Genomic DNA, 21,219 nt, shown 5'->3' on the forward strand with positions numbered 1-21,219 from the left:
TCTAACTTTGCAAAGTTAGGGTAAGAGTTGTCCGCAAACTTCGAGCAAAATTGAGTGAAGCACTGTATGTATATCGTTTTTGTAATATTGTTACTATTCTGATATATATCTGTGCAATTTGAATGCAAAGGTGCTTTCAGTGGCTTCTTGTAAGACATATATATCTAAAGGCAAACAAGAAAATCAGTCACGTGAACATGCAAAAACTTTTCAAAGTGTGTTCGGATACACACAGGCTGATGGTGGTGCTGGACATAACATCTTGCTTAAATCTTGGATAGTGGGATGACTGCAGGTGGAAATCCATCGCGACTTTCAGTTCTCACAAGCCTCATTAGCCAATGTTTCTCTTTATGATTACATTTTGAAGCCAGTCTTTAATAGCGAGGTATGCATAACTGTTGCTGGGTCGTACATGTACATGTACGTGAACGAAATTTTCTTGTGTGGGTCTGAACACACACTAGGAGTTGGCAAGGCGGAGTGTTGCATTGGTGTTAAAACTGCTGCCACGGGGTGACAAGATACGGCGATGACGGATTTGTCAACCAACTTGAGATAGATCGCACTGATAATGAGGTCATGAGATTCCAAATCTGGGTTGAACCGCTGGTCGTTAATCCAGCCTAATTGCCTACCATTCTTCTTTTCTGTCAAAGCTAGTAAAGACATTTCACCGAAAAGCCTACACCATAAAAAATCATGTGTCAGATCAGTATGGGCATCATAATTACTACTCTGACTAGAATTCTTACCCCAGTGTTCTAATTTTTTCTGTTCTTCCTTTTATGGTATTGTTTCAATTCAATCAAAGAAATGTCAGAAGTAGCTTTTCTGTTAGAGTTTTATCCTGATTTATGTATTTGCCTCTGGCAGTATCACTAAGTTGCTATCAGGACCGTCCTCACATAACCTACATCGAAATGCATCATATAAAGAGGTCAAAGGTTAGATGAATGATGTCACTGATTTCCATTGTCTCCTCATACCAGCCTCCATTGGGCTACCAAGATTTTTTATTTTTTTTTTAGGAAATATTGGAGGTCGGTACCAAAGGAATGACGGCAGAAAACTTTGCACATTTGCTTCTGTAGAGTCTCCCCGGATTGTAGAGGCATACTCTGTTGTCATGGCAATGCAAAATTTGATGCTGCATTTCAAAGGGTCTGCTTGTGGCACTGGGGTTGTGCGAAATCACATGTGCAGTACAAGAAGCCTATAATGACACGTACTGCTTATCACAACGAACTTAGGATGTTCTCTCTGTATGTGCAAAATTTACCAAGAAAAAGATATGCAATGTATAAAATTAGCCCCCCCCCCTCTTTTTTTTTAAAGACCTCTGTCTTCATGAATTAGATATGAGAGGATTTGTGACTGCTCTTTAAATGGCAGTATTTGTTTTGGTTGTCTTTCCGTCTGTTTATCAAGCAACATATCCTGATATCAAAATTGAATATCAGCTTGAGTAAAAGAAAAAAAAAAGTGACTGGTAATATGGGCAATTTTTGATTTGGAAATATTTCAACAGACGTTAGGGACAATGGTCAGCATTGAATTGTGAAGTATCATTCTCTATGCCATCACACACACACACACAAACAAAAAAAATGTTTCAAGCATAATTTTACCATACTGCATAGAGTTTTATACATTTTGACAGAATCTTCCTTAGATTGGAACAAACTTTAAAGGAGAAGTCCGGACGATTTTGAAAAAAATTAACCAAAATCTACATAAATAAAGGACCATAATGACTAAGTTTCATTGAAAAAGACCCTCCCAACTCGCCACAATCGATTTTTTAGCATCACTAATTTTGAATCGTAACCGTTCGATTTCTGTACGCCGGCGAGAAAGATCAGCGTGACGTTTCATCCTCACATTGCTTTTTGCTTGGAGCGTCAGCTGGCTCGGGGGAGCCCTGCTTGAGCAACGGTGATACGGGCCAAGCAAGCGGTAGTAGCGTACCGCTCAACAGTCTCTGACCACACAGCGGATGCACGCGGCATGATCTATTGCTTCATTAAAAAAATGCCGATGTGTCAAGTGTTAGGGTGTTGTCAATACTTCAACTTTACTAGTAAGTCTTCAAATTGAAGAAATATTTCGATTTTAAATTGATATCTATCCACGATACTACCTTTACATGATCCTGAATGCTACAACACGCAGCCCGATTACGCTGTGTGTATTGGGCTGCTGGTCGTAGTTACCGGCGCGGCGCGGCAGCGGTACCAAGCTGGCGCTGGCGTTTCTTCCTTGGTTCAAGTTACATGTATACTGTCGTATTTTATCACCGTCAGACACACTTTTCAACAGTCTCGGACAACAAAAGAGGCAATAATTCTGACATTGACAGACTGATTTCAGATTGTTCACACTCAGAAGTCGAAAAAACGATCGCGGATTGTGATAGCACTTGGCAGCAGCAGACGTAAATGTATGCCTGCACAGCCCGACAACAGCTAATGCATTGTAAGTGATGGGGTGGACACTAATAAGTACGGCAGTATTATAATACATACATATTTCAATTTAAACGAAAATGTTATAGCATTGCAACTATTTTACATTAATCTTTGAAGATTTTATATAGATATATAACGAAGATTATTTGAATAAAGGAATACAGCGTTTGGCAACAACACTCCTAAATCGGTGTACGGTCTCCTGCAGTAGCGCCGACAAGGCACACATGCAGATACCGCCCGCAGTCAGCAGTGCAATGGGAGATCGATGCGTAGCTGGGCTTCGCTCGCGGTGCTCTCAGCTGAGGAAACTGCGCCCGATACGTCACGCGCAATGCATCCTGGGACAGATAGTACGAAGGGCAGCTCGCGACGGATTCGAACATGAAGAATTACCTTATTTAAAAAAAAAAAATCATAGTAAATGTATCTGATGGTCTTTTCTCGTCGGGAAAAGGGTAATAGGTTCATGAAATATTGTTCTTTACACACGAAACGGCTGATAATCGTCCGGACTTCCCCTTTAAGAAAGAACAGCGTGCAAAGAGGTACATATTTTCAATAATTTGTATGTTTACAAGATTAATCAAGTATATCATTTGGTTCATAAACTGGGTACTTGGTTGTATTATGACAGGGTTTTGTCGAGCTAGATTTATAGGATGATATGAGAAGGGTGAGATTTTGCAACTGCTAGATTTCACCATTTATGCCCCCCAAAAAAGTACAAAAGAGTACATAAATTTAGTACAACCTGTTAAAAGTTAGAACACCAAAATGTAATCAGAAAGATTAGTTGACACATCATGGGGCAAGTCAAAGATGCAAAAGGACATTGCAGTATATGTTCAAGTTTTATTGGTTTTAATGAGGTATGATGTAGAGTGCCCGACTGACTCCAGACTGTGGTTTTTCACTGCTTTGCGAGACAAGAAATCGGATTTCCTCTCTCTCTTGGTCGTTGAGGGGTGTGCAATTTTTGTGAGAGAAAGACGGTATATCTCTCAAAATTGCCCACTGGCTTGAAATAGCAACACACAAATCTCCAGTTGATCCTTCGGCCTACTCCTAAGGGGCATCAAATCCCAATCTACCAATCTCTGCTTCATTCACTTTGTGGGTGCATTACGTGGCATTTGAATTTGGGATATTTTTATCCATGTGCGCTTTTGTGGCATTCACGTTAATTACACTACCCGGGCGTCTTGATTTGCAGAAGGAAGTTCCAGTTCGTTTTGTTTGAATGCCGGATGACATAATTAGCAAAGTTGATGAATGAATGACTTTCTGCCGTGCGGATGTATTGGCGTTTTTGGATGAATGATTGATTGGTTGATTAAGATTAATTAGAGGAATGTTTTAAATGGATGGCAGAGTGGTGTGGGATATTCCTCAGTGGAATGCCAAAAAAGTGTGTTGCCTTATAAATCATGCACTTTAAAACTTGGTGATTGATTAGTGGGTTAATACTTTGACAGCAATGAGCTCTTCCTGTACTTTTTTTTTTTATAACCAATGTATAGGGTGAAACAGCAGGAAAGCCTGGCTGTCACCAAGTTAAAATTCTGCATACGCCTTAAAAAACATAAATGACTCGTTTGTGTCTGTTTCACTCATTTTGAAATAATACTGTTTACTCCGAATGTCATGTGAGGTTTTTATTTTCGCGAATTTCCCGCGTTGGGTGCTCTTCGTAAATTAAAAAGCATGCAAAAATATTCGCTCTGATCCCGACATGAATGTGATGCACACGTATACATTTCCCCATTCAGTACCGTACCCCACAATCGCAAATTTAACCACTCGCGAAATTGCCGGGAAGTCCCGATTCGAAAAAAGGTCGACTCGCTAAATATATAGCATACAGTATAGATGAATATGTACATTTTTGAGCAGATCATGATGTGAGTCAACGTACAGTGATCATTCCACATCGTGACTAACTTCCCAGGAGCAAAACTTGTCCGTTGCCCTTCTTTTACATTTCAACGGCAATCTAGTGTGGATTATTGTATCAAGCAATTTTTGTAGGGTTTTTATTTTGGCAAATTTTGCAAGTCGAGTGCTATTCGCAAATTGTACAACATGCAAAAATATTCACTCTGATCTTGACATGAATGTGATGCGTATATGCACATTTCTCTGTTTATTCCTGTACTTCATGGTTACATATTTAACTACTCACTAAATTGTTGGGGAGTCCTCATTCACAAAAAAAAAAGTTAGACTCGCTATGAAATATATGGTTTATACAGTATATTATTTTTCACTCCTTCTGTCAATAATACACAACACGAGATTCTCATGTATAATGCAACAATTTTGTGCATGATTTCTGTATTTTTTTCAGAGTGATATACTCTTTAGAAAATTGAAGAATTGATTTTGGATAAACCCGGTTCTACATGCTCGACTAAACTGTTGTTGTACATGTTTGTGTGCATAATCTATTCTGTTTCATAGCTGGTTTCCGATGTTTCATAAAGTTCAGTGGACAGGCCCTATGTATCAATTTTTGCCCTTTAGACAGTGGCATGCGTGTCGATACAGCAGTGTTATTATTACTAGCTTTGGGGGGATCTTCAGCTGAGTTTACATTGGAGGTGAATTAAAGCTTGGGAGACAGCTAATCACTCAGATCTCCTCCACCAGCAGAAAAGGTCAACACCAGAATAAAGCCTGGAATCTTCTCTCCGTCTCTTCTCCCCCCATGCATGCTAAGGAAGAGATAGATGTACATTGTGCGATGTAGTCAATGTCATTACGATTGTTAAGGTTGCCCTTTTGTATCTGTGGTGTTTCCGCGGTGACTAGGCATTGGAGGCTAAGGGTTAGGCAGAATGTAATTAATGATGCTTCTTTCTGTGGAGGGCAGACTAAACAGTTGTTGAGGGAAACAGGCACCCATGACACATGCCAAATGGAAAGAATCCACCTGTCTTTAAATGTGTGTGTGTGTGTGTGTGTGTGTGTGTGTGTGATGGGGAGGGGGGGGGAGGGGGATGTAGGCATGCTCAAATGAGGCCTAATTCCAAGAATGCGTTGCGTTAATTCCCAGCCATGGTGGCCCTACATAATGGCAGCGCAAACACAAGTTATGGGAGACAGCAGCGGCCTTCTGTCGGCCTACTGTTGGATGGTGAGACAGGAGAGAGGAGAGAGGGGAAAAAAAAGAGATAGTTAGGATTAAAAAGATACTATGATGTATCATGGCACCATGCAGAAAAGGTTATTTTCATTTTCATCTTTTTTTTTTACTTTGCAGACACGTTTCCTACATTATGGCAAAAGGCAAGCACTGTAAATGTCAAATATTGCGCAGTGTGAAACTTTCACTCATTTCATGCCATGTTTGACCAGTTTTAAGTCAGAGAAAATGAATGTTTTAACACTTTCTGTACTGTATTTTGTCCATACACACAAAAATGTATATGATGACCTAAAATATGTCGGTAGTTCAAAAATTAGCATGCATTAAAACGTTTCACATAACAAGTAAATCATGGGAAAATGTCCCATTTTTTCATCATGTAATAGTCTGTAGCAAGAAGTCCACCACAGTGTTTCCAACTATACAATGATCCATTGCTTTAATTAATGCTTTTTCCTGTGATGTTAATGAAATGAGCCAATAGGAGAGTTGTGAAGTGATGACATCATCACCTCATCAATTCTTTTGTGTGTAGCATGTGTTTGTCTGTGTATATTTGGTGAAAACATGTGAAGCTCCAAATTCCATAACATTCTAATTTCTTGTCCAAGTTTTGTGACATTTTTATTATTCTGTTTGTCTGGTTTTGCTCTGCATATTTAAGTCAATGTGATTAAGGTATGGAGGTGCACTTTAAAGAGACAAACCGGAGATGGTGAACAGTGATAATTAGGTTGAGAGCAATCAAAAAGTGTTTGTGCATTCGTGGGTAAAGAATGCAGGGAATTAGAAAGAACACAAAAGCACGGTGGGTGAAGTTAAAGGCAGGACAAACAGAGACTGGAGGCAAACTTATAGCAGCCTTGGGGATAATTCAGAGTAATCTGGACCTATTAAGGACTTAATTGGAGCAAGTGCACAGTTGGATGCTTCCCCTGAGTCGTGATAGGGATGCGATTTCCCAGAAAAACACTTCCCCCGACCGCTGCAAATGTGTGTAAACAGTCAAGGACAGTGAAATGGAATGGTAGGATGAAATTAGACCAAAAGCTCAGAAGATGATTGGTGTTGATCTCACCGGCAGTGGAGGGGAAAACTTTTAATTATGGTTATTGGCTGGAAGAGCTGAAAGGTAAATATTTTAATCTCCCTTTTCCTTTTGTTGTTGTTGTGTTTCTTGCAAATACAACTGTTTTGTATACAAATGCTTTGTAAAAAATATATGGTATTAATACAAACACTTTGTAAAGAATGATAAATGACACACTGCTGTGTATATCATTTGATCAGTAAAAAGATCTGCAAGCTGAATGACAGGGGATGACATTTTTACAACTTTCTTCCAAATACCGTGGTTAGCCAGTGACAGTTCTAGAATTCTAGGAAAATAGAGTTTGCAAAGAGGACTTTCACTGATCTACTTCAATCTCTGATTTGGAATTTCCGTTCGATAAGATCACCCTGCACCTAGCCCCTTCAGCAGTAACCTACCCATGTGCATTATTTATATCTATGGGCATATTGTGATTTTTCTGTTTTTCAAATTTGAATATGAAAAGTGCATGATAGAGACCAGCATGCACTATCTACTGAAGGAAATCTAATTAATTCCATAACTATGGCAACTGCCACATCATGCACAAAAAATAAATTAAATAAAAATGCAACTTTCACTGCTGGGTTTTGATGGTAGTGTATCAAAAAGAGATCATATTGGTTTCATGTAAATTGAAATAAAACACACTCAAAACTTAAAGGGTGTGTACAGTTCTGGTTGAGGTGAGGATTTAGCTTTTAACGTTTTGCGAGATATTCAAAATCCACTCTATGAGATGTCAAAGAGCATGCAATTCTAAGGGGTATCAAAAGTTTGTTTGATGAAAATCAGTTTCAAAATGGCTGAGATATCCAGAAACAAGGAGAAACAAAGAGATCCTAATAAAAGGCGTGGCCTGTCGCTTTTTATTATTATCACTTTTTGGGATATCTCAGCCATTCGAAAACCAATTTTCATCAAGTGAACGTTGAATCCTTCTTAAAATTACATGCTCTTTCAGATTTCATAAAAGGTTTCTCATTATCACACTTACGAATGTTCAAACAGTACTGTACAGTCCCTTTAAAAGCACTAAGAAATCGAAGGTACACATTTTTCCATCTCTGCAACTTCTCAGTTGGTGCATGTACTAGCTTACTGTAGAAGTGGAAATTTTCACACCCATATGAATTTTTATGCATTTCGTGCTACCAGGAACTAGCTGTAAAATGGAAGGAATATTTTTGCTTGTTACATGTAACATTAGGTAATGTTTTGATTACTGCAGAACTAGAAAACACTTGAAATTCATCTTCCCTGGACGAACGTGAAAAATTACTCACTTGAAAATTTCCACTCTTACAGTACCAGCCATCAGTACCAGGAGCAGAAGAGTGGAACAGGGCTTGTTTGTGATGTCAGCAAACCATTATATATCTCTCTGTACCTTAAGCCATTTTCATGTTGCCATATCACATGCATATATGATAGTGACTGCATGTGTACATCATGCTGCGATCAGCAGTGAAACATGCTTATGCCTGTCTCCCAGACGAGTTAACGAGGAAGAACGAGCCCCCGGGGAGACCTGCGGCTTTCTTGCTTGCATACATACAGTTGCTCCAGTCCATGCTGTATTCTGGTATGCGTATCTGCAGCTTACAAATGGCATAATTTACCATAAATACTTTGAAAATGTGGCACTGGTATATAGGCCTTTGGTCTCTTTATGTTTTTTTTTTTTTTCTGTCTGGTGATGTTAATGGTGAATGTCAATTTTCCAACTCTGGTATACTAACATAGTCCAGACTCTGAGCTTTGCAGTGATGTTTGTGTGTAAATGTACAGGTATGTATTTGTATGAATGAATTTATGTATGTATGTATATATATATATATATATATATATATATATATATATATATATATATATATATACATATATATATATATATATATACATACATACACACACTCATGATTGTTCATTATGTATCATTTCTATAATGATTCACTACTGTGGAGTACTCTGTTCATTTCACATTGTCTTGTTTACATTATTCTGTTACAAAAGAAAGTGAAGGGAATTTGTTTTTGTCAAGAAATGAAAGAGGAATTTGAATTGAATTGAATATACATGTATATATTATATATTTACTGTAATTTGTCCCACTTTATTTCAAATACCATACAACATAAGCAGTATTTTGAGTCAGATAAAACACACTTAACTAAACAGGGGATTTGAAATTCAGGGGATTTAAAAAAAAAATCTAGAATCGCACACATGGAAAAACCCCAGAACAATCCTCATTTTTCATTCAATATGTGTTCCTTGAGACAATTGAATTATTGATGAGACCAGAGAAAACATGAAAGCGATAAGACGACAGGGTTGTTTGTTTCAACATCCTGGCATCACTGCCGCGAACCGACTTCAGCTCCGCGGATGGGGCTGCTGTCTGGTAAAACACTGTATACGCCATCATATATTCGGGGAGTCTCATTTTTTGCGTATTTGGACATTCCCAACATCTTTGTGAGTGGTCAAGTTCATGATTGTGGAGTACAAGTATTAGATGAACGGAGAAATGTATACTTGCATGTCACATTTATGTCGGGATCTGAGTTGACATTTTTGCATGTTGTTTAATTTGTGAATAGCACCCGACTCACAAAATTATGACATGCCATCTTACAGAGAGCAACAGCAAAGAAAAACAAAAACAAAAGAGAAAAAACAAATCAATAAACAAAAAAACAACAAAACAAATGAAACTATTAGAATATTGCTTCAAATCATTCCAGTCTAGATTTATTTGTTCAAGTTCTCTGACCTTCCAACTTAGTTGTGTAAAGTTTCGTTGGACAGAAGAAAACGGAAGAAAAGAAATATGCTGTAACATGAAGGTCGGCATGTACTGCGTAAAGATGTAAAATCATACTGAGTAAGCACACCATTCCACGGAGAGAGAGAGAGAGAGCGAAAAAAAAGGAGGAAGACGAGGAGTAAATAGAAGACACTGAAAGTAGTTAAATGGAGGAAAAAGCCAGAGCTCTTTTTTTTTCTGTCTTTCTTTCTTTTTTGTCATGGAACATGTATGTTGAATGAAACAAACCCCAAGAAAAGGACATACAAGTTGCCCGAGAGCGCCCACCTTTTCTCAGCTCCGCATACCGCTGGAGTGGCGTTGTGATTGCCACCCAGACATTCGGTCGCCAGCCATGGAGTGGATCCTTTCTCATTACTGTCATGTTTGCTGAATTCCTTCCTCCTCACTATTCCATTCCACGTCAGTTTCCGTGGAATTATCATGTTTGTGCTTTCACTCATTTTTTTTGTTCTTTCTTTTCATCTCCGGTTTATAATCTCCCTCTCTCTCTCTCTGTTTCTGTCTTTCAGGCCTTGGATCCCGCCCTTGCTCGGACAGTATTACCAGAGGTGAGACTATGTGCCATTTTTGTAGAATTCCTATAAAGGCCCGTTTTCATACGGGTCGAGAAACGTGATTGCAGTGCTGAATTACAGTTACGATTACAGTTGTGATAAGAATTATTGTCCATACACATGACCGAGAAAAACTTGGTGGATTCTGAGATGTTGAATTTCAGAGCAAGGAAAGGAGGTGTGGCTTCTTTCCGAATTCTAAACAATCACTCTCAAGTGGTATTAAAATTAGTGTATGCTTTGAGTGCAGTGTGAACATTTGAAGAGCATGTTTTTCTGCAAAAGTGGTGGAAAGATCACCATAATACTAAGCTGCACCCCATAAACATGATTTGGAGATCAGTCAAAAGACATGACTGTTTCATTCCGTAATTCTAGAGAATCATGATTGAAAAATGCATCCGGACCATCATTTGAATTATGATTGGAATTACGATTCAAATCACCCTTCACAATTTCCTGTTTGCATGCACACACAAGATCAAAAATGCGTTATTGGAATCATGGTTCTAGTGATGTGTCATTACAATCGTGATTCAAAGAGTGCAACTCTTGGTCCGTGCGAAAACAGCCTATAAGATGCAGGTGGTGTATCTTCATGGGATACAAAAAAAAAGTTTGAGTGAGTGGGTAGAAAGCATGCATCTCTACTCACTTACACTCTTGTCACCCTGCAGTCAAGTGTTTTCATGAGTCATGATGCAAATTCAGTAAGGCAAGAGCTGTATTTGGTGTCTTTTCCAAATATTAGTTTTGTTGTTTTTTTTTTGTTCTTTGTGATCAAAGGTATAGATGTGTGCGGTTAGAACTTGTCCATTATGGCATTGTAGTTGTTGTGATATACATAGCTTCTTTTTTTTTTCTCTCATGCAAGCCCTTCAATATCCTATAAATGCAATCTTTGTATGACATCTTGTAGATCAAATTTCTTCGGGCTTTTGCTATGAGATCTGTTTTGGAGGTCATTTTAGTCATTTCTAAGAATTGTATAAATCAGAGAAAAAGTTGTTTTTATGTATCAAATCCCGAATACATCAAGTCTGTGGTTTGTTTGGTGCAGAATCTTTATATCATAGTTCTTACTATTCATTTGGAGTATTCCATAAAGTATGGTAGATGTAAAATATGGTAGATGCTGGGTACCCTTTCTTACATATTATGCAAACTACAAAAAGAAATATAAAGCTTGAACCTCTCAAACTATGTGTAGAGATGAAGTCACACTGTTGGATCATAATTTTTGCTTTTGTCCACAAGTACAGAATATAACAGCACAAGAAAAAAAAAGCAAGTTGAATTTTACCTCCGGCTGTTTACCAGAGTAATCTTGGGGAAAAAAATAAAACAAAACAAAAAAGCCCTGAAATTCAGTCAGAGCGGTTGGACTGTCACTCTGCACCGAGTGTCGCTTCTACTTCTGCTCATACGGGGTTGGCGAATCGCGAGAAACACTGCAATTCTATATCGCCTGTTTCAATTTCGCTAAGTCTGTGGACCACTCAAGCAGGTCAGACCTGACAGATGTGAGCAACTGTGCAATCCATCTTATGCCGGCTTTTTTAACCCCAAAGATGCATACATGAAAATACTCTGCTGATGTGGCTATACAAATACGCACAGTCACACACGTACGCACACCCACCCACACACGCTTTTTTTTTTCTTTAAAGATAGCATTTATTCAATTCCATTCAAATAATATGTAAGTCAGTACACACAACGAAGACATACACACAAACACATGCACACACACACACACACATACACACACACACACACACACACACACACACACACATAAACCCTACTTGTTACAAAGGAAACAGCACAGTGAAAAACTTCTAGCAGTGTGGGGATTTAGCCATGGACATTGGTTTTCAGACCTACAGAAAAATAAGAGCTGTAAAAGCTGATTATTTTTGTGTACAGATATTTTTGCAAATGAGGAGATCACAGACATTTTTGAGAGATATTGTATTCACAATTTGACAATGAGCCTATTGTAAGTGCACCAATGCCTGTCCGTTTACTCCAAAAATTTATTATGATCATGATCAGGTGGCGATATTTTTGCATGTTGTTAGATTTGCGGCCCGACAGTGCTTTGCAAAATTCGCAAAAAAAAAACGATGAATAAATAAACCCTCGTGAAACAACTTTACAGAGCTGCTGTTGCTGTTTGGTACCTGTGTGTCTTCAGGAACTTTCATAGTATTGATTTTTTTTTTTACATTCATCACTAAAATTTTCAATGCTTCTTGTTTTAAATATAATTAGCTGTAGATATGATTGTATTATAGGACTATTCAGAAAGCATTGCTAGTAGGAATGAAATTATTTCTTCCCTGTAGTTTGATTATATACAATGTATGTTTGTATTATAGGACTACAGTTGAACCTCTCTTATCCTGCCTCCCTTTATCCGGATCTCTCTATTATACGGACGCAATCTCGCTGTGATTTTTTTCAATAATTATAGGAGGAAAGGGGGATTCCCAACTCCTTGAGAACTCCTACACAAACACACATGAATTACATATTGCTTCCAACATGATTAACATACATTACATCAAATTTCCTTCCAAATTGCTTACCTTCAGACATTTTAACATCCTCAAACATCCCCAAATGTAACAATGAAAAGGTTGCAGTATACACATTACTAACATGTGGTACTACAATGGGCTACATCAGTACATGTGTATGTATATGTACATGTATAAAGCATTGAGTCTCCCGTATCCGGCCAAATCCCTTATCCGGATGAGCCCCGGTCCCGACTTGTCCGGATACGAGAGGTTCAACTGTATTCAGAAAGCACTGCTAGAATGAAATCATGTTTGTTTGTTTTTTTCTGTGATATTAGAGTTAGAGTTAAAATTAGAGTTCCGTGACATTGTGCTCCTGTGACAATTGCTCCCATGAAATATCTCAATGCTAAGCCAACCATAAATTCTACCCACAAGCATAACCCTAACCCTAATCCTAATCCTCACATCGAACTAAACCTAAAACCTTATCACAACCCTAACCCTCACTTTAAGTCCTTGGAAAAGATAAGACCGGACCAACTGTCGCAGGAGCAAATGTTGTGTCATCAAAATTAGAGACTCTTGAAATGAAATCTGCTACATGAATATTCACTGGCTGTGTCTTTAATAATAGACTGTCTATTATTAGTTATATGTGGGATGTGAAAATAAGCTTGTCAGATTTTATTTGTGGTACCTTGGCATCAAGGATAGCATGAAAAACAAGACTGAAAATGTTGGCTGTCTTTTTATCTTGTTCATTCTATTTTTTGTAGAATTCACTTTTGATTTATGCCTGCATATCAAGTGTTGTGCAAAACTTCTCCCTCTCTCCTCCTCCTCCTTCTTCTTCTTCTTCTTCTTCTTTTCTCTCTCTCTCACTCTGTCTGTTTCTGTTGTCCTGCTAGTTTTTCTGTCTGTTTACAGCTTCTTCCTCTTTTACCCTAAATAGATTTCTTGGTAATCCCATGCACTGGGAATACTGTTTCTTGTAACCACCCACTAAGAGAACTGGCCAAGCATTTGTTGAGCAATGTTCAGCAATGTTAGCCTCAAGAAGAGTTGAGTGTTTTGATGTCCAGGCAGTCAGTACACAGCTCGTGCAACTTCTACAAACAAGGACCCTGTTGCATAAAGCCTTAACCAGAGATTTTTTCATGGTTAAATCCAGAAACTCTGGTTAAGAATTTTTAACCAGACTTTTTCTATTGCATAAAGCTTAACCATAGTTTTTTTCTCAGGTTAATGTTCAAGAAACTCAGGTTATAACCTTAGCTCTCTAACCAAAGGTTAAATCTAAATTTCTCTGGTTAGCCCCACTTAGAGCTACCAAGGCTGCCATTCTGGAAACAATTCAGCTATGAATTGGACTAGGAGAACTGCTGCACACTGTTTGTTCATTCATTTCTGGGAAGATTTCGGTGCAGGAGTCGGAAACGCAGTAGAACAGCTGGTAGACTCTACCGGTACTAGATCTAGGCCTAACAGTTAGATCTAGTTCTCTAATTAGTTCTATCTGTAGTATGTAGGCCCTATCACCTTTATCAATGTACTAGGCCCTAATCGATCTAGATCCAGGTTCTTACTTCCTAGTTAGAATCTACTCATTAGCTCTAGACACTATAGATCTAGATCTAGTACAATCTAACGTTAGTTCTAAATTCTAGAAGGCCTGACTTTAGAGCCCTAGCCCCTAGATACGTGAATGAAGGTAGCACCAAAGAGGTTGATTCAATAGTATTAGAGGTAGACCTACTGCAAGTAGCTGTGTAACATAGACTAGATGTAACCGTTAGGTACCTCGGTACCGGTACAAACTGCGACCAGCCCGAACGAAGCTAACGTTACAGTAGGCCTATATCTGTGTGAAGGAGCGCCCTAGGGTTAGATGTAGCCGTAACAGTTGAGTTAGATCTACATACAGGTACACTTGTACTTACTGTGCCTTTAGATGTGTAGGGTGTTTGCACTTTCGTATCCATGTCGATATCTCAGCTTCCATAATGCCGTATTGCACCAGAATCACAGATAAATCCCTATAACTCATAACTTATTTCCGAAAACTTATTAGAACCAGATTGGCTATCGGGAAGCTTGTAGCAGGCTCGCTATGCTAGCAGACATACCGCTACTCGTACTACATGTTTGTTTGGCAGCAACAGCATGCAGCGTGATACTGTCATGTATACAGTACATTGTACATTCAGACAGCGCGTAGCGGTGATCGCTAGCTGCGCGCGGAGCGTAAAACTTAGAAAATCGCTAGCACTTCCACATTTTATCCTCGTCCAAGTTTATTTGAATAAAAGAAAGCCGATATACCGTAACCTTAGTTTTTTTACCCAGAGAAATTGACTAACCATGAAACTCAGGTAGGCACCTGCCTCTGACCCGAGTTTTTCTCAGCTTATTTATGCAACAGGGCCAAGATCCACAAAAGTGTGCAAAAAAAAAAATGCTTTGCATTCCTTCAAACAATGTATTTTCTGCAATAAATGTTCAGTTCAAATTCACTTCAGAGTTCACATCAGTTCTGGTTATAAAATCCCTTGCAATTCTTCACAGATGTAACGCTAAGACTTTAAAATGGATGCAGATTACCATACAGGGATTACTTTGAGCGGGTATCCGGCAAGTGCCAACTGCAAACCATCAATTAGGGCTGATACTAGTATAGAGTTCAAGAGCGGAGGTAGGTTGATGGTGTCCTTTCATTGTAGAGAGAAAGATACCAGAGTGAGATTTGGTGGAATCATCCTGATACACAAACAGACACTTACTATTTTAAAGCGGAAGTTATCTACTTGCATTATTTATTGATGGATTTGCATGATTTACATCTATCTTGCATGCAGCATACAGTAGCACATTAAGCTGTTTCTGAACAGAACCAACAAAACAGAAAATGATGACAGGGCTGTAATTCTTTTAATGGGACATAAACATTTTTTTTGCCACAAGTTAATCCTATGTGCAAGTCATCCTATAAATGCCATTAAGGATAGTTAATCCTGCCCAATTTGATCCATCCATCAACTTTTATTCCTTTTTTTTTTAGACCAAAAGTAGAGAATAAGCCCAAACTGATTGACAAATTGCCCTACATCGACGTAGATAAGCATTGAATTGATCAGTGTTTTAGTATGATATTAATGTCACATGCAGATAGTGTTGAGCCAGGTACAATAGTTTGAAGTTTTTCAAAGCATGTAGGCCTAGAATGATCTCAACTTTGACACACATCCATCGGCGAGGCTCTGGTATGGAATACATGTTTTCGAGGACCTAGAAATATTGCAAAAATGCTATGAATGTGTATGAGAAGGTCTTACAGAATCAAATTCAACAAAGCTTCCTATGCTTTCCTCCAGGTTTTGAATCAATACTGAAATTGATAGGACCTGACAGTTTGAATACCCAAAGTTATTTTGAGATTTCTCCTGTCTCAGAATAGAAACACAATAAAGTGCTGCATTATTGACTTATCAAATAATACTTTTTTTTTTCATCATATATTTCATTTGTTTGTTTTTTTCCTGTCTCTTTCTGTGTTATACAGAGACTCCAACTCTCCCGTTTTTGACGGGAGATCTCCCGCCGAAAACCCATTTTTGCAAAATCTCCCGTTCTCCCGCTTGAGATTTAATTTCTCCCACCCTGGCTCTTTGTCTCCCGTTGGAAAGGATTTCGTACTTATTTCTATCGTATGTTGAAAAAATAAGCCTTAGATAGCACGAGAGAGCATCTAGAGCCCTAGAAACTTGGCACTTCGCACACATCAACTCGGAGTCTCCTGTTTGCTAGGGGTTTCAGTCGGTAGAATCTCCAGATCAGAAGGTGCTTGGGGTTGGAGTCTCTGGTTATATTACTATGTTATATTTTCATGTTTCTGCTGTTGTCATTGTAGATATGTTTTTTAGCCATCTTTGGTCCAATCTTTGTCAAATGTTGCAGCATCTCTTCATTGGATAGTGATTTTTTATGCGTCCGCCACGAAGTGGTGCCGGAGGCATTATGTTTTCGGGTTGTCCGTCCGTCCGTCCGTCCGTCCGTCCTTCCGTCCGTCCGTCTGTCCGTCCTTCCGTCCGTCCGTAATAAATTTTGTGGACAGGGTAACTATCAAAACCTTTTAAGGTATCCTAATGAAACTTGGCATGTATGTGTATTAGGGGGTGAAGTTGTGCCTATCAACTTTTGGGTGCACATGGTCAAGGTCAAAGGTCAAAAGGTCAAGGTCAAATATGTAAATTTTCACTATTTCATCCATATCTATGCAATGCCCGAAGATATTTTCTTGAAACTTAGTGTATACATGTATTACCCAATTAAGATTCTCTGGTGAAAGTTTTGGGTCATGAGGTCAAAGGTCAAAGGTCAAAAGGTCAAGTTAAACTATTGAAACTTCGCTTTTTTCTCCGTACCTTGGAAATTGTTCAAGGTATCTTCATGGAACATAGTATATTTACATGTACTGACTGGCAGTTATTATCTAGAGAATCTAGGGTTCATAGGGTCAGGGGTCAAAGGTCAAGTGCAACACTTCAAATTTTTACTATTTCCCTCATACATGTATTTATGTAATGCCAGCAATTTTTTTTTAAACACTTGGTGTATGCATGTATAACCTAGATTATCTGGAAATGTTCTTTTTCTCTCTCTCTCTTTTTTTTTTTTTTTTTTGGGGGGGGGGGGTTGCCTCAAAGGTCAAAAGGTCAAAGATCAAGGGAAAGTGCTGAACTAACTTTTTCCTCCATATCTCAGAAGTGGCTCAAGTTATCTTGAAACTTACTACATATTTATGCATGTTCTGCCTGATAGTGATTATCCTATGAATTTTAGGGTCAAAGGCCAAAAGAAAATGGTAACAGTGTACTTTTCAATACAGAAATTACACTTTTTCTCCATACCTTGAAAATTACAGTATTCATACACTTATGAATGGGTCAAAGTCAAGTTAATGTCCTTGAATCCCCAAATACATGCTCTCCTATTCATCTAATTTAACCTAGGTAAAGGAAGGTGAACACATTCAACACATTTGTGACAAACATGTAATTTCAATATTTTGCCAATAATGTGAAAATGTAATTATACATTGTCCACATGTACTATAGACCTATTAGGAGAATCATGCATTATGGCGGAGGCATAGCAGTCGCCTTCGCGACATTTCTAGTTTTTTCTTTTTTTTCTTTTTTTTTTTGGGGGGGGGGACATTCCCAGTGCATCTGAGAATGCTGTGTCATCATTATATAGAAAGAAAGACCAAACTTTTTAAACCTCATCTCCTGCTTTGCAAGAACATGGATGTACATGTAGGGTTATGAACAGCCAACTACATGTAACTGAATTACCATAAAACACTGTGTCTGGTGATGAATGCACAAAATGGGACTTGAGTCGAATCTAGAACCTCTCACATTAGAAACCACATCACGCCCACAACCGTGCAAGTGTGCAATGTGCTGAGGCCTTGTGGATGCAGACTGTCCTTTTAAGGAAAAAGTTACAGGTTCATGCCCCATCTTGGAACTTAGGTTCTTGTCCAAGACAGTGTATTTATACTGCTTCTCTATCAGCATGTTTGAATACCAATAGGTAGCTATACCAAAAGGTAGTTATGCTGATAGGTAACTTCATGTATACCAATTGGTAACTTTATACTGTTGTTGTGGATGTAGCAAGTGTGCTATGTTAAAGGGGTGGAGTGAGAATACTGTTATAGTAGTTTCATTTCAGTATTAGGGATAGTAATATCTAAGTGCTTTTGAGCCCCATGATGTGGGGAAAAGGCGTTATTTTACGAATGATTACTAGAATTGTTATCAAGCCTGAATTGGGATATTATCATTAGCATTCAGGTTTTTTTTTAGTGTGATATAACAGTGAGCATATTTGATAGCCAGTAATTTAAATTGCACCATCTTTTCTCAATGTAATATAATGTATCAGGAATTTGAATATATGAATTAAAAAAAAAAAAAACACACAAAACGAACAAAAAACGATACACTGATCAATAATCATCATATACACGTACTGCAAATGCAGCGCTTCAGTACCGGTGTAATAAAATATGCATCAATGACATGGAAAGTACAGTTCTACTCAGAGTACAAACTAGTGCTGATCAATAATAAATTTACTCCATCCATACTACAAACGCGGCGTGATGGAAGATCAGCCTACCATTGCGTCGCTGGTAAGCAGGCCGTACAGTTTCGTTTCAAGGTCAAATTTGATGATGTATGAGATAGCCCAATGGCCTCAAGGCCGCGATCGAATGCAATTTTTAACCGCTGACTCGATTATTTGGTGATTAAATACGATCACATGATTCAATTGTCGGGGGCCATTCATTGCCGTGGAATCTGGTCAGTACGGGGTGAGCATCTCACCTCAATTAGAGGAAAAACTGCAGGGTGTGCTACAGGTTGTGTGTGGTTGCACAGCATGTGCAGGTTAGTAATACTTTTACATCAGGAGTAGATTTCATGATCAGATGCTGCATTCACACACATTAGAAGGATTCCTATTTGAAGTGGTTTGGAACATGCATCACTTCGTCTGTTGAGAATGAGAAGGGAGCTAAGTTGTCTCGAACACTATGGGTTTAGTGGCAACTTAACGCCCTTATCACTCTCAACCGACGATTAATCTATAAGCACTTTTAATTTCAACGTATGAACATGCATGTTTGGCAAAGATTTATTGATGTGATTTTTTTTAAAGACAAGTGCCAGCAATATTCAGACATACACTTGTCATGTATCAATGCATGATTTGTAAAACACATGCAACTGTAGGTGCTATTCAGGCCTGCATAGTGTACATTGAACAAATTGTTTGCAGTAATGCATATATATATATAGAAATCTTCCTTTTGAATTGCTTGTCATTTTCGTCGAGACAACAAAACAGTCCTGAAAGGAATCTAGTAGAAATGACACCAAATTTGGATTCCAACAAAAGCATACTCAACAAGACAACACACTGCATAAATTACACCTTCAGCACAAATTTTGGATTATTGTCACATTTTTTCCTCTAGGTAGAAAGATAAACAATCAAATAATTTTTGACTTGAGTCGTGTTGTCTGTGTATTGTATTTAACCCGTTGAGGATGGGCTGATTTTGCTGCAAGACGCATTTCCCATAGACACCTGCCCGAGTATACTCAGGACTCATCCTCAATGGGTTAACAACTATTTTCTTTCTAACACGTTCAGCTCTTTAGTTTATATGAGATATTACTGCATTCATTACTTCCTGTCATTGATTGAGCAGAGTGACACTTTCCTGACAGGTATCAAGAAGAACGATTGGAAATTGATTGGGATGTGAACTCAACCACCTTGCCTCTGTAATGCCATCAAAATTTGGGAGTCTGGTTTGATACTCTCTATAAAGAGGAGCAAACCATGTGTGTCTCTTTCAGTAAGACACTCTAGTTGAATCGTCACTTAGAGCTCTCTTGAATTGGTTACCTTACCATTTTCCATCCTCAAACCTTGGCTTTTGCTGGAGGGAGGCACCATATTTGGAAGCTAGTAATAGTAACACTTTTACTACAACTGCATGTACTTCTTCATGTACTACTACTGCCTCCACTACTTCTACCACTACTTCTATGTCCACTACTACTATCACTTCTACAACTTGTACAACTACTACTACTGCTGCTGCTGCTGCTGCTACTACTACTACTACTTCTACTATGACACCAACAACAACTACTACTGCTGTCAGTATGATAATAGCGACACATTTAATATGACTATTTCATCACATACTACTACTGCTATTACTACTTCTATTACTGCTACTACTACTACTACTACTACTACTACTACTACTACTACTACTACTACCTCTACTACTACTACTACTGCTACTACTTCTTCTATTACTACTACTACTAACTACTACTACTACTACCTCTACTACTACTACTATTGCTACTACTAGTACTAGTACTACTATTACTACTACTACTAAAACTTCATCCTCAACCATTTGGAATTTGTTTGCAATATATGAGAAAGCTCTACCAAAACATGTGTCTGGCTGACAGGATTTGCAGAGATATTGAGTTGTTTTGTAGTATTGTGAGATCAAAAGTGTGAAATAATAAAAGTCAATCTAGCTGACGTTTATATCTAAAGCACCCTCTCTGTGAATGTGTAGAATGCTGCTAGTATAGGATGATTGAATCGAAAAAAGCAGTAATATTGAATTGCATACAAAAAAAGCTGAATGCAATTCACTCTCACCTGCAATGGATACTGCTAAGGCCCGATAAATTGTAATCAATGAAATTGAATATCAGACGAAACATATACAAACCATAACAGGGTAAGCTATGAGATTGTAGTACATTCAGCAAAGCTTTTTGGCTAATATTTCACATTTTGTAGTTATCCAATTGATATTGTTTTAACTTCATGTATTTCTCATTCATTTGTGTACATTTTAGAGCAAAAATCAACAGTTGTGCAGGCTCATGAGAACTATATGTTTCCACTATAATAAACAGGTGTTTGTGGGATGGCTTCTGGAATGAAAGATTAGGAGCACAAGAG

At 38.2% G+C, this 21,219-nt stretch overlaps 1 protein-coding gene across 1 annotated transcript in view; it reads left to right on the forward strand.

The window, feature by feature from the left end:
- LOC139721344 (uncharacterized) overlaps nt 1–21,219 on the forward strand; it is a 129,768-nt gene that overhangs the window by 15,794 nt on the left and 92,755 nt on the right. The window contains exon 2 of the mRNA XM_071632660.1: nt 10,061–10,099. The gene's annotated coding sequence lies outside the window, so the exon portion shown is untranslated. The remainder of the gene's footprint in view (nt 1–10,060; nt 10,100–21,219) is intronic.

This window comes from Diadema antillarum, unplaced genomic scaffold (assembly GCF_040938485.1).
Source record: "Diadema antillarum isolate AM-2024a unplaced genomic scaffold, OU_Dant_1.0 scf00000141, whole genome shotgun sequence".
NCBI lineage: Eukaryota > Metazoa > Echinodermata > Echinoidea > Diadematoida > Diadematidae > Diadema > Diadema antillarum.